Below are 13,768 nucleotides of genomic sequence, written 5' to 3'. Positions count from 1 at the left end.
CAATTCACAAGATATAGAAAAGATATAGAAATTATAATTCCATCAAGTCCATCGAGACCTTACTATTGACAATAAAATGAGGCAGATATTTTGCAAATCACATCAGCTGGGGGTACTTTTTGACTCAGGCTATGGGGGTACTTTTAACACTGACACATGACTGAAGCAAAAGCTTTCAGACACGTTAAGGCTTGGACAGTTTCCAACAGGAATCTGATCCAGGGGGATGTACTATTGTAAGAGAAACTCCTGTAATGTACTGTAGAGTGATGCACTCTCTTCAGAAAGACTGGAGTGGAAAGTGTGTTTAAAAGTGCTGGCTATATAGCCAACGGCCCTCCAGTGAATTCATCTGACAGCCAACAGATGAATGGCTGCCGGAGATGCTTGTGAGGGGAGTGGGTGGAACTCTTAGATCAATGTGCCCTGATTGGCCGGCGGATCAATCAATCAAGCCCTTGGGGAGCGCTGGAGCACAGCGGCGGGAGATTGAAGTGTTTTGTTTGGGTTAGCCCCCTGGCCTGCCCCGTTGGCTCACAGTCTGTCGGTCTGTCAGAGGAAGCTGTCAGTAGATTTGATGGTTTATTTACTCATACTATAAAACTCAAAAAGCAGCAACTAAACAGAGGACCGGGACACTTGCAGAAGTAGCAACTAAACAGAGGACCGGGACACTTGCAGAAGCAGCAACTAAACAGAGGACCGGGACACTTGCAGAAGCAGCAACTAAACAGAGGACCGGGACACTTGCAGAAGTAGCAACTAAACAGAGGACCGGGACACTTGCAGAAGTAGCAACTAAACAGAGGACCGGGCCACTTGCAGAAGCAGCAACTAAACAGAGGACCGGGACACTTGCAGAAGTAGCAACTAAACAGAGGACCGGGACACTTGCAGAAGTAGCAACTAAACAGAGGACCGGGCCACTTGCAGAAGCAGCAACTAAACAGAGGACCGGGACACTTGCAGAAGCAGCAACTAAACAGAGGACCGGGACACTTGCAGAAGCAGCAACTAAACAGAGGACCGGGACACTTGCAGAAGCAGCAACTAAACAGAGGACCAGGCCACTTGCAGAAGCAGCAACTAAACAGAGGACCAGGCCACTTGCAGAAGCAGCAACTAAACAGTGGACCAGGACACTTGCAGAAGCAGCAACTAAACAGTGGACCAGGCCACTTGCAGAAGCAGCAACTAAACAGAGGACCAGGCCACTTGCAGAAGCAGCAACTTAACAGAGGACCGGGACGCTTGCAGAAGCAGCAACTAAACAGAGGACCGGGACGCTTGCAGAAGCAGCAACTAAACAGAGGACCGGGACGCTTGCAGAAGCAGCAACTAAACAGAGGACCAGGCCACTTGCAGAAGCAGCAACTTAACAGAGGACCGGGACGCTTGCAGAAGCAGCAACTAAACAGAGGACCGGGACGCTTGCAGAAGCAGCAACTAAACAGAGGACCGGGACGCTTGCAGAAGCAGCAACTAAACAGAGGACCGGGACACTTGCAGAAGCAGCAACTAAACAGAGGACCGGGACCCTTGCAGAGCAGCAACTAAACAGAGGACCGGGACACTTGCAGAAGCAGCAACTAAAGAGGACCGGGACCCTTGCAGAGCAGCAACTAAAGAGGACCGGGACCCTTGCAGAGCAGCAACTAAAGAGGACCGGGACACTTGCAGAAGCAGCAACAAGACACAAGTCAGGAAAAGTTTCTCTCCTCTCTCTCATTAGTATTCTTCTCGTGGGAGAGCTCTATTTTGCATGCCATAATGAGTTGGAGGGAATTAATAAGCATCAGTTAATCGGGATGTACTATAATTGGAATCCTGAGCTTTCGGAATCGCTCCGTTCACATGAGAGAAGCACCGTTTCTTGCTGAGAAGAGAATGTCTCTGTGGCTCAATTGAAAGAAAGAGGAGAGAAGAGAAGCGAGTGAATGACTAAACGACTGACCGACCATGTGAATGTGAAAGAAGAAGATGAATCAGACTGGACAGATTAATGCGAAGACGTGACAGAGGGAGTAGGTGATGAATATGAATATGTGTAATGTGTAACTCCTTTGTATTACAGGTTACGATAAGTATGCATTCACATGAAAAATGTGAGCAATGTAGAAAGCAGATTGAACTGAAGGTCAATGTATGAGTACCATACATACAGTACTGATGAATTGAATGAAGTGGTATAGGTATGGTATAGGTGGGTGAAAGGTTAACACAATGACTTTAAATATTAATAGTATAATACGATTACAAGGGATAATGAGTGTATGGATAGGTACAGGTCTATGTGTAGTGTGAATATGACAATGAGGAAGCTAGTCTAAATGAAATTGTGGGGATGAATGTAAGAGGGTGTGGTTAGCAGTGAAGGGGTAGTTAGGAGAACAGGTGAGACTAACATTAAGTAAGGCCTATGTAAAATTTTCACACACAAAAATCATGTTGTGCACCCTTAGAGGGCTTTCATTGAATTTTGACATCCAGATAATAACAGTGACATATTGAGTTCCACCCAGCGAGTAGCTAGTCCCCCTGCTGACTGGTGCCTTGTAAGGTTCTTTGATTTGATACTATAAGCCCATAGATCCACAGAGCTTACAGCAGACAGAGATCTGATATCCACTACAGAGGTGACAGCTCTCATAATACCTGACGAAGAGGAAATAAGAGCAAAATCACCATAATGTTGATCCTCAAAACATACAAGCCAGAGGTCATAAAGGTGTGCGTGTGTGGGTGTGTGTGTGTGCAGGAGAGAATCACATCAATCAACACTTCATCAATCTGGGGAAATGACATTAACAGACACAAACTGACCACAGCAGAGCACTCACGACAACATGGCTACTCCGACCAATCACAGAGTTCACAGAGCCGTGTCGCCCGACCTAGCCAAACAGATCCTCTTCAGCTCTGTCCCAGAAAAGATCCCAAAACAAAACCTCAAGCTATAGTTTGTCACAAAAAACATGTACCACTGTTTGAGTCGCCACAAATGAAGGCTGTATCCTGCTGCTGTTGGCACCATGGTATTGTAGACCTTCACTACCGGTCAAAAGTTTTAAAACACCTACTCATTCAAGGGTTTATCTTTATTTTTTTATTTTTTTATACATTGTAGAATAATAGTGGACATTAAAACGATGAAATAGCACACATGGAATCATGTAGTAACGAAAAAAGTGTTTAACAAGTCAAAATATATTTTATATTTGAGATTCTTCAAATAGCCACCCTTTGTCTTGATGACAGCTTTGCACAATCGTGATATTCTTTCAACCAGCTTCATGAGGTAGTCACCTGGAATGCATTTCAATTAACAGGTGTGCCTTGTTAAAAGTTAATTTGTGGAATTTCTTTCCTTCTTAATGCATTTGAGGCAATCAGTTGTGTTGTGACAAGGTAGGGGTGGTATACAGAAGATAGCCCTACCATATTATGGCAAGAACAGCTCAAATAAGCAAAGAGAAATGACAGTCCATCCTTACTTTAAGACATGAAGGTCAGTCAATACGGAACATTTCATGAACTTGGAAAGTTTCTTCATGTGCAGTCCCAAAAAACATCAAGCGCTATGATGAAACTGGCTCTCATGAGGACCGCCACAGGAATGGAAGACCCAGAGTTACCTCTGCTGCAGAGGATAAATTCATTAGTTCCAGCCTCAGAAATTGCAGCCCAAATAAATGCTTTACAGAGTTCAAGTAACAGACATCTCAACATCAACAACTGTTCAGAGGAGACTGTGTGAATCAGAACTTCATGGTCGAATTGCTTTAAAAAAAAACATCAACTAAAGGACACCAATAAGAAGAAGAGACTTACTTGGGCCAAGAAACATGAGCAATGGACATTAGACCGGTGGAAATTTGTCCTTTTGTCTGGAGTCAAAATGTGAGATTTTTTGGTTTCAACCGCCGTGTCTTTGTGAGACGCGTGTGGGTGAACGAATGATCTCCATATGTGTTGTTCCAACCGTAAAGCATGGAGGAGGAGGTGTTATGGTGTGGGGGTGCTTTGCTGGTGACACTGTCTGTAATTTATTTAGAATTCAGAGCACACTTAACTAGCATGACTACCACAGCATTCTGCAGCGACACGGAATTCCATCTGGTTTTGGCTTAGTGGGACTATCATTTGTTTTTCAACAGGACAATAACCCAACACACCTCCAGGCTGTGTAAGGGCTATTTTACCAAGAAGGACAGTGGAGTGCTGCATCAGATGACCTGGCCTCCACAATCCCCTGACCTCAACCAAATTGAGATGGTTTGGGATGAGTCGGACCGCAGAGTGAAGGAATAGCAGCCAACAAGTTCTCAGCATATGTGGGAACTCCTTCAAGACTGTTGGAAAAGCATTCCAGGTGAAGCTGGTTGAGAGAATGCCAAGAGTGTGCAAAGCTGTCATCAAGGCAAAGGGTGGCTATTTGAAGAATCTCAACTATAAAATATATTTTGATTTGTTTCACACTTTTTTGGTTACTACATGATTCCATGTGTGTTATTTCATAGTTTTTATGACCTAACTATTATTCTACAATGTAGAAAATTGTAAAAATTAAGAAAAATCCTTGAGTAGGTGTTCTAAAACTTTTGACCGGTAGTGTATATACTCTGGAGCCAAGTGTATATACTCTGGAGTATGTACCAAGTATCTAAGAGTGCTTATTCAAGATCAGTTTAGGCAGTTTAGGCAATAAATAAAATGACATGTCTTGGGAGACCTGATACTAAATCAGCACTCCTACTCTGAGACAGTTGATACATACGGCCCCTTGTCTAGACACTGGAGAATGGATCAGTGTGGGCACTGGAGAATGATTCAGTGTGGTCACTGGAGAATGGATCAGTGTGGGTACTGGAGAATGGATCAGTGTGGGTACTGGAGAATGGATCAGTGTGGGTACTGGAGAATGGATCAGTGTGGGTACTGGAGAATGGATCAGTGTGGGTACTGGAGAATGGATCAGTGTGGGTACTGGATAATGGATCAGTGTGGGTACTGGATAATGGATCAGTGTTGGTACTGGAGAATGGATCAGTGTGGGTACTGGAGAATGGATCAGTGTGGGTACTGGATAATGGATCAGTGTGGGCACTGGATAATGGATCAGTGTGGGTACTGGAGAATGGATCAGTGTGGGTACTGGATAATGGATCAGTGTGGGTACTGGAGAATGGATCAGTGTGGGCACTGGAGAATGGATCAGTGTGGGTACTGGATAATGGATCAGTGTGGGCACTGGATAATGGATCAGTGTGGGTACTGGAGAATGGATCAGTGTGGGCACTGGATAATGGATCAGTGTGGGCACTGGAGAATGGATCAGTGTGGGTACTGGAGAATGGATCAGTCTGGGTACTGGAGAATGGATCAGTGTGGGCACTGGATAATGGATCGGTGTGGGTACTGGAGAATGGATCAGTGTGGGTACTGGATAATGGATCAGTGTGGGTACTGGAGAATGGATCAGTGTGGGTACTGGAGAATGCCCTTTCCCTCTCAGCTGGTGACATGTGTTCTGTGATCAGAATACTGGCTCTTCCTCCGCCCAAACATCCATCAAAACCCATCACTATTAACACCCCTAATTAATGATCAATGGGGTCTTCAGCATCCCTGAATTATTAATCCAACAAGGATTCCAGCGCCGCGATCAATGTCATCACATCATCCACATCTTTCTGTGCCAAGAAGGGTGTATAGCCTCATTTAAATCTCAGTAAGCATGTTTGGCCACATCATACTATCACGGCTCCTCCTCTGCAGTGCAGGGGGCGGTTCCTCCTGCAGGCAGAGGAGGGTCATTAGTGATTGGAGTCACCTGGGCTCAGGGTATTTAAACTGCTGCTTCACTAATCTCTCTCTCTCTCTCTCTGCTCCTCCAGGTATGATCCTGTTTTGTTTGTTCCTTTGTAGTTTTGCATAGTTTTCACTCAGTCATCTTCACACACACATATTCACGCATCCATGCACTTTACATACACCTTACATTATGATACTTCCACACCTCATTCCTTTTTCTTAGTTTAAAGTTAATAGTTTTGTTTATAATAAAGAACACTTTTAATTGGCCTATACCTGTTGTTCGTGTCCCCTCATTTTTGTCACAGGCTATGAGCCGGCTTGTGACAATACTGACAGACATGTGGACAAAGGATAATTCATCATCCTCTAACTGCAATATGAAAACCAAATAGAGATGAATGGTAGTGACATTCATATTTCTTAGCTGATCAATCAGCTTTGATAGGAAAGCGCTGAGCTCTCCAAAAGCTGATCAATATTGTCATTGAGTTGCCTCAAACCAAATATTTGTAATACATTCAGCAAAAAATGTTTTTACCTTTTTTAGGACCCTGTCTTTCAAAGATAATTTGTAAAAATCCAAATAACTTCACAGATCTTCATTGTAAAGGGTTTAAACACTGTTTCCCATGCTTGTTCAATGAACCATAAACACTTAATGAACATGCACCTGTGGAACGGTCATTAAGACACTAACAGCTCGTCTGTAAGCTGTAGGCAATTAAGGTCAGAGTTATGAAAACTTAGGACACTAAAGAGGTCTTTCTACTGACTCTGAAAAACACCAAAAGAAAGATGCCCAGGGTCCCTGCTCATCTGCGTGAACGTGCCTTAGACATGCTGCAAGGAGGCATGAGGACTGTTGATGTGGCCGGGGCAATAAATTGCAATGTCCGTACTGTGAGACGCCTAAGACAGCGCTACCGGAAGACAGGTCGGACAGCTGATTGTCCTCGCAGTGGCAGACCACGTGTAACAACACCTGCACAGGATCGGTACATCCGAATATCACACCTGTGGGACAGGTTCAGAATGGCAACAACAACTGCCCGAGTTACACCAGGAACGCACAATCCCTCCATCAGTGCTCAGACTGTCCACAATAGGCTGATAGAGGCTGGACTGAGGACTTGTAAGCCTGTTGTAAGGCAGGTCCTCACCAGACATCACCGGCAACAACATCGCCTATGGGCACTAAACCACCCCTCACAGGACCAGACAGGACTGTCAAAAAGTGCTCTTCACAGATGAGTTGAGGTTTTGTCTCACCAGGGGTGATGGTTGGATTCGCGTTTATCGTCGAAGGAATGAGCGTTACACCGAGGCATGTACTCTGGAGCCAGATCGATTTGGAGGTGGAGGGTCCGTCATGGTCTCGGGCGGTGTGTCACAGCATCATCGGACTGAGCTTGTTGTCATTGCAGGCAATCTCAACGCTGTGTGTTACAGGGAAGACATCCTCCTCCCTCATGTGGTACCCTTCCTGCAGGCTCATCCTGACATGACCCTCCAGCATGACAATGCCACCAGCCATACTACTCCTTCTGTGAGTGATTTCCTGCAAGACAGGAATGTCAGGGTTCTGCCACGGCCAGCGAAGAGCCCGGATCTCAATCCCATTGAGCATGTCTGGGACCTGTTGGATCGCAGGGTGAGGGCTAGGGCCATTCCCCCCAGAAATGTCCCGGGAACTTTCAGGTGCCTTGGTGGAAGAGTGGGGTAACATCTCACAGCACTGGCAGATCTGGTGCATTCCATGAGGAGGAGATGCACTGCAATACTTAATGCAGCTGGTGGCCACACCAGATACTGACTGTTACTTTTGATTTTGACCCCTCCTTTGTTCAGGGACACATTTTTCAATGTCTGTTAGTCACATGTCTGTGGAACAGTTTATGTCTCAGATGTTGAATCTTGTTATGTTCATACAAATATTTACACATGTTAAGTTTGCTGAAAATAAACGCAGTTGACAGTGAGGACATTTATTTCAGAATTCCTACTTCACAATCAGTCTGCACCAGAGGAGTCTGCACCAGAGGAGTCTGCACCAGAGGAGTCTGCACCAGAGGAGTCTGCACCAGAGGAGTCTGCACCAGAGCAGTCTGCACCAGAGGAGTCTGCACCAAAGCAGTCTGCACCAGAGGAGTCTGGACGATTTTAGGAGGAGCTATAGGAGGACACGCTTATTGTAATGGCTGGAATGGATTAAATAGAATGCTATCAAACACATCAAACATGTGGGAACCACTTTTGACTCTGTTCCATTAATTCCATTCCAGCCATTACAATGATCCTGTCCTCCTATTGCTCCTCCCACCAGCCTCCTCTGGTCTGTACCGTGTTTGTTTCCTTTGGAAGAGATGCATCAGCATCAACTCCTGTAGACTAAGTCAATCATATCTTTGGGCCAAACTGATACTACTTTGGAATGTCAATATACAGTATACTGAACAAAAATATAAGCGCAACATGCAACAATTCAAAGATTTACAGTTTATATAAGGAAATAAGTCAATTGAAATAGATTTATTAGGCACCAATCTATGGATTTGACATGACTGGGAATACATATATGCATCTGTTGGTCACAGATACCTAAAAAATAGGTCACAGATACCTAAAAAATAGGTCACAGATACCTAAAAAATAGGTCACAGATACCTAAAAAAAAGGTAGATCAGAAAACCAGTCAGTATCTGGTGTGACCACCATTTGCCTCAAACAGCACAAAACATCTCCTTCATAGAGTTGATCAGGCTGTTGATTGTGGCCTGTGGAATGTTTTCCCACTCCTCTTCAATCGCTGTTCGAAGTTGCTGGATACAGGCGGGAAACATGCTCAATGTCTAGTGAGTATACAGGCCATGGAAGAACTGGGACATTTTCAGCTTCCAGGAATTGTGTATAGATCCTTGCAACATGAGACCGTGCATTATCATGCTGAAACATGAGGTGATGGTGGCTGATGAATGGCACAACAATGGGATCTCATCACGGTATCTCTGTGCATTAAAATTGCCATAGATAAAATGTAATTTTGTTGGTTGTCCATAGTGTCATGACGTTGGCAGTGGGGGTAGGTTTATGACAGTCATAAATACCTCTTTCCCCCTTTTTCTCTCTCCCTACTATAACTGATGTGACATAAGGAAACCCATGGGTTAACATAGAGATTCTGGGTAACATCAGAAGTTGGGGGTAATGAACTATATTCTGGTAATCCAACCAACTGTACATATGCGGTGGTACTTAAGGTATATTATGTCAGTTCGGTTGCCCTCTGACACATTCTCATCAATGATAGAATGACATAAACGCTACTGTGAAAAGTCTAAACGTCAGAGGTATCGGATTCACATGGAATTGTTGTTTAATTCAAATGTTTGAATATGACATTGTTTGTGAAGAGGTGAAATGTAATTTTACCTTCCAAATGAGAGATCTGTGTTTTCATAAATTTGGCTTCTGCTCAACCAGGGGCCCGCCCCTGTGAAGAGACCTGGGTAATAGACTTTTCAGACACACCCCTCTCCCTCCACTATATAAAGCCATAAACAAGAATATAACTTCCTGTTCCGGGTACGCTAGGATGACGATCCAGTGTCAGAATGGTTCAGATAATCACTATAGATGAAGCCAACATCAGCATGGACTTTGATTGTGAATGGTATGAACTTTGAACTTGTATTCACTACAGAAGTGATATCTCCTAGCCTTGGAGTTAGCAACAGCTAAACGCAGGTTCGGAAGGACAGTCCAAGTATCCCGTCTAATACACACAACGTGTTCCCGTGACTACCAGAGACATTCTTCAAAGGACAGAGGACTCGGGTTGGCGACACGGGCCATCTACCACCAACCTACTGAAGCGCAGCTCAGAGTAAATATTCATTGCATTTTCCTCTTCAAATGGCGGTAATTTAGAATGCATAAGATAAGATTTACGATAGCACAGCTCGCCTATGCTCAAGTCTCCCTCGCTTTCACTAGGACTCCCCCCCTTTCCTTTGTGTAACAAGCTGTCATATCGATTCTGCCCGCTAGGGACGTTTTTCTGTATGACGTAATTTGTGATCAAGTTATGATTTAATTGTGTATGTGTGTTTCTGTGTGATTAGTTAGGTATTTAGTAAATAAATAATTAAACCCAATTTTGTATTGCTGATTCAACTTGTTAGCCAGGATTCTTGCAGATAATCAAGGACTTACAACTTTCAGATGAGACTGAATAAAATGACGATTAATGTGACTGCTATTTAGGAAAATATTACTAAATCTTTAAGAGTTTATTCGAAAGATAACAGCTCTATAAATATTATTTCGTGGTGTCCCTCTAGTTAATTCATATTTACATGATTAGTTCAATCAGGTAATATTAATTACGGAGAAATTATTTTATAGAATAGCATGTCATAGCAATTAATCTGGCATAGTCAAAGACACGACATATTGGAGCCCCCTGCGTGGAATCTAAGATAGAATGAGGTTTTCATTTTGATTCGGCCTGGATAAAATTGAAAAGCAGATTACATAATATACCAAGTTTATTATACACATTTTTGGAGTGATAGACAAGCATTTTTGGTTGTGTGTGCTGGGGATTCCCTTGCCCCGCGCTGTTCTCTGACGTAGTCAGTGGATAACGTAGGCGAATACATTTCTTGTATGAGGCTGAGAAAGCTAATTATAGAAATCTGAGAAATAGTGCGTTTGGTCAAACGCAGGGCTATTTCTGCCTGGCGCGTTTCATACGCTGGTAGGGCAGGTCATTATTAATTTCTCGAGCGAGGACAAAGAGCCAGCCGATTGAAATTCAGGAGATATAGCGTGACCAGCGATAATTATCTCTCTCGCGATTCAACGCGAAGAGAACACGGTGCGTTTCATGTTTGCCGCGTGTTCCGGTTAAAACATCGTCAAAAAACGCCGAAAAGGGTTTGAACATAATACGTTATTAGTAAAACCTTTTCCCTGCCAAGGGAATCCTACGTGCTACATTTTCAGGCACAAAGGAGGGTTAGCTGGCACGAGGTGCTAAAGCTAACAAGAAAAAAATGGAATTCCTCCGCCTAGCGGAACAGAAGTCCCGCACCGGGTAGTTCCGTTTTATTTCAGCGTGTGAAGTCAGTGACCGCTGACGTGTGCCAGTATATTCGTTCATGAAGAATTATTCAGGTCACACTCAAGTCATCACTTATGATATCCAGACGAATATCAATGTCTTATCCAAATGAACTAATAAGTGTAAATCTGGCCATTTACATTCTGAAATAGATATTTTAAATAATATCCAAATTGTTTAGTTCTCTAAATAAGACATTGCAAACTTTTTCCAAACTAACCTAGATTAAGCACTTCTCAGGTTAATTAAAGTTTAATTCACAAATTGCCTATACAGGTTTGATTTATCATTAAATTGATCAATCAGTAAAATTTGGGTTTTTCAAAACCCATTCAGTAATCCAGTATTGACAGAAGCCCCGCCCAGCGGGAATCCCATGTGGTTTCGGCCTTAGGGAGAAGTGCCACAGTGTTGAATGTGCCCAACATTTGGTCTACTGTTTCACACTTATGATATCCAATCAACAGAGATTTTATGGATTATCGTCTCATTCAATAAGTTAAATTGTTGAACATAATTTAATGTTCTTCCAATCAAATGAGACACTTCTAAACTTATCATATTAACCTAGATGAAGCCACATCTCATGTTAATTAAAGTTTAATACCCAGATAGCCTACACAGGTAGGATTAATCATTGGCATTGATTAATTAATTCAATTTGCTTTTGCAAATTCATTCACGTCCAACTTCCACATTACTGGTACAGTACTGGTAGTTCGTCAACATCTATAAATAGATTAAACTTGTCTTTGCAGCTTCCAATTAATTCCAAACCCAAACTTTGAATAAATTTAGGGAAAAATTTTCCTCTAAACTTTTCTAATAATGTGCAAGCTATCAAAGGAGGGGGTCACCACTCCTCCGCTAAGTAGTGAACCTCCACCCATAAAAGGATCGATCTCTGACCTCAGCAGCGATACCAACCCTAATTATGCCATTAGTGAAAAAACAGCCGAAATTGCGAACGCTCTCCAAAATCAACCATCAAACACAGGTTTTGTGACGGTTCTCCCCACTTTTGCACTAATGTATCGCCATAAGACTGTGGCATCGGTTCAATACCACCGTGCACAGCTGAAGCACGTGCCAGTCATGGCTAGCATTGGGGTACAGGTGGAGAGAACTGAGCCACTATTGACAAAAGCAGGAAATGAAAACATTCTGCTAGTCGAGGAACTGCGTTTGAAATCTGAACAATTGAAAGTAATTGCAAATACTTATGACAATGAACGAGCACAAACTCTTCAACAAAATCGTTGTCTCCAGGAACAACTCGATTTAGCCAAAACTAAATACGAGGTGGTCCACTCCAAACTAGATAAATCTGTTGAGTTATCTACAAATAGGAGCGCGCAATTTGATAACATGCAGGCAGTTTTGTTGAACGTTACTCAGAGTAACACGGTTCTACTCAAAATTCTGCAGACCAAAGACGATCAGTTGATGAACACAATGACGAAGTTGGATGACAAATCAGCAGAACTCATTGAAGTCGCTGAACAAATGAATGATGAGAGAACTCGGGTGATGAAGATGGAAATCTTGATTTCTAAGCAAGCGGAAGAAATCTCATCACTGAATCTCTCGCTCCGTACTCAAGACCTCTATTTGCAAACCATGACAGATAAGTTTGAGACCGAAAGGAGCAAGTGCGACACTCACGTGTCCAAAATCAGTACTCTAAGCGCTCAAGTGGACTCTGCAATGCAGCAGAATACCACCCTTAGGTACCATCTGGAGGAAGTCCAGAAGGGTCACGCTCTACAGCGTGACTATCCATCCAAGCAACCGGAGCCCGGTACTCAAAGGAGTGAAGACGAGAGGTTTCAGACATTGCCTCCGTCAGGTGTCCCCCAGTCTTCTCCGCTTGGCCATTCGGCACTGAGTAATATGGCGCCTCTTGGCCAACAAAGCCAAAGCTTGGCTTCTCCTCTTGGCCTTTTGGCCCCACTTTCCCCACAGGATAAAGCCCACCCTCTCCGCCCGCTTGACGCGGAATACCTTGACAAACTCGTAAAGTATTTCCCCACCTTTGACCCCGTTCCAGGTCAGCCAAACGATACTGAGACGTTCCTAGCTGACATAGAGGACGCGTTGGATGGCTACCCGAACGCTACGGGTTCTGACAGGGTTTACCTGTTGAAGCGAACGTCGAATAGACACGTGACAAGGTTCATTCGCCTACAACAGCAACACGTGCTAAATGACTACGCTAAACTTGCCACAGCTTTGAAATTAGAATTCAGTGGTTCTGCAACTCGCAAACACGATAGCTCACTGGCTAACACGGTCAAACAAGCTCGGAATGAACACCCACAAGCTTACTATCATAGGCTTCGTTCAGCTTACTTTGGCCTACTCACTGAACCAGGCATGGAAGACCTGTTACCATTTAAACAAATGTTCCTGTCGAACATGTATCCCACCTTCATTACCTACTTGGGCACTGCAGCCCACATTGGCTTGCCTATCTTACAACTCAGAGAGCTTGCAAGCACAGCTTTTGAGGCATCAAAAGCTCGCAACGCCAAGAGCCCTGACCACTCGGTTTTGAAGTTTGACCAGGAGCACTCACTCCAGTCAGAGGGTGCATTATCAGGTATTGGAGCGTTAAGAGATGACGCACAACAACAGTTTCTACCACGAAACCATGATTCCAATAACCTCCGCGGTCGAAATAACCGTAAAGCACGTCGCCATCAAAACGACTACCGCTACAATCGACCTGTTCACTACGTTCCTGCACCCAACCCACACAAAGTGTCAGAGCACAAGGGTAACAAAGGGTTGAAGGATGATCAAAACGTAGACCAATGTTCTCCA

At 43.7% G+C, this 13,768-nt stretch overlaps 1 protein-coding gene across 1 annotated transcript in view; it reads right to left on the bottom strand.

Moving 5' to 3' along the window:
• Positions 1 to 13,768, bottom strand: part of LOC120031313 (glutamate receptor ionotropic, kainate 2) — a 284,742-nt gene that overhangs the window by 191,368 nt on the left and 79,606 nt on the right. The window lies entirely within an intron of this gene.

This window comes from Salvelinus namaycush, chromosome 37 (genome assembly GCF_016432855.1).
Source record: "Salvelinus namaycush isolate Seneca chromosome 37, SaNama_1.0, whole genome shotgun sequence".
NCBI classification, from domain to species: Eukaryota; Metazoa; Chordata; class Actinopteri; order Salmoniformes; family Salmonidae; genus Salvelinus; species Salvelinus namaycush.
The sequence above is the reverse complement of the archived record's forward strand: the minus strand, read 5'-3'. Positions and strand labels throughout refer to the sequence as shown.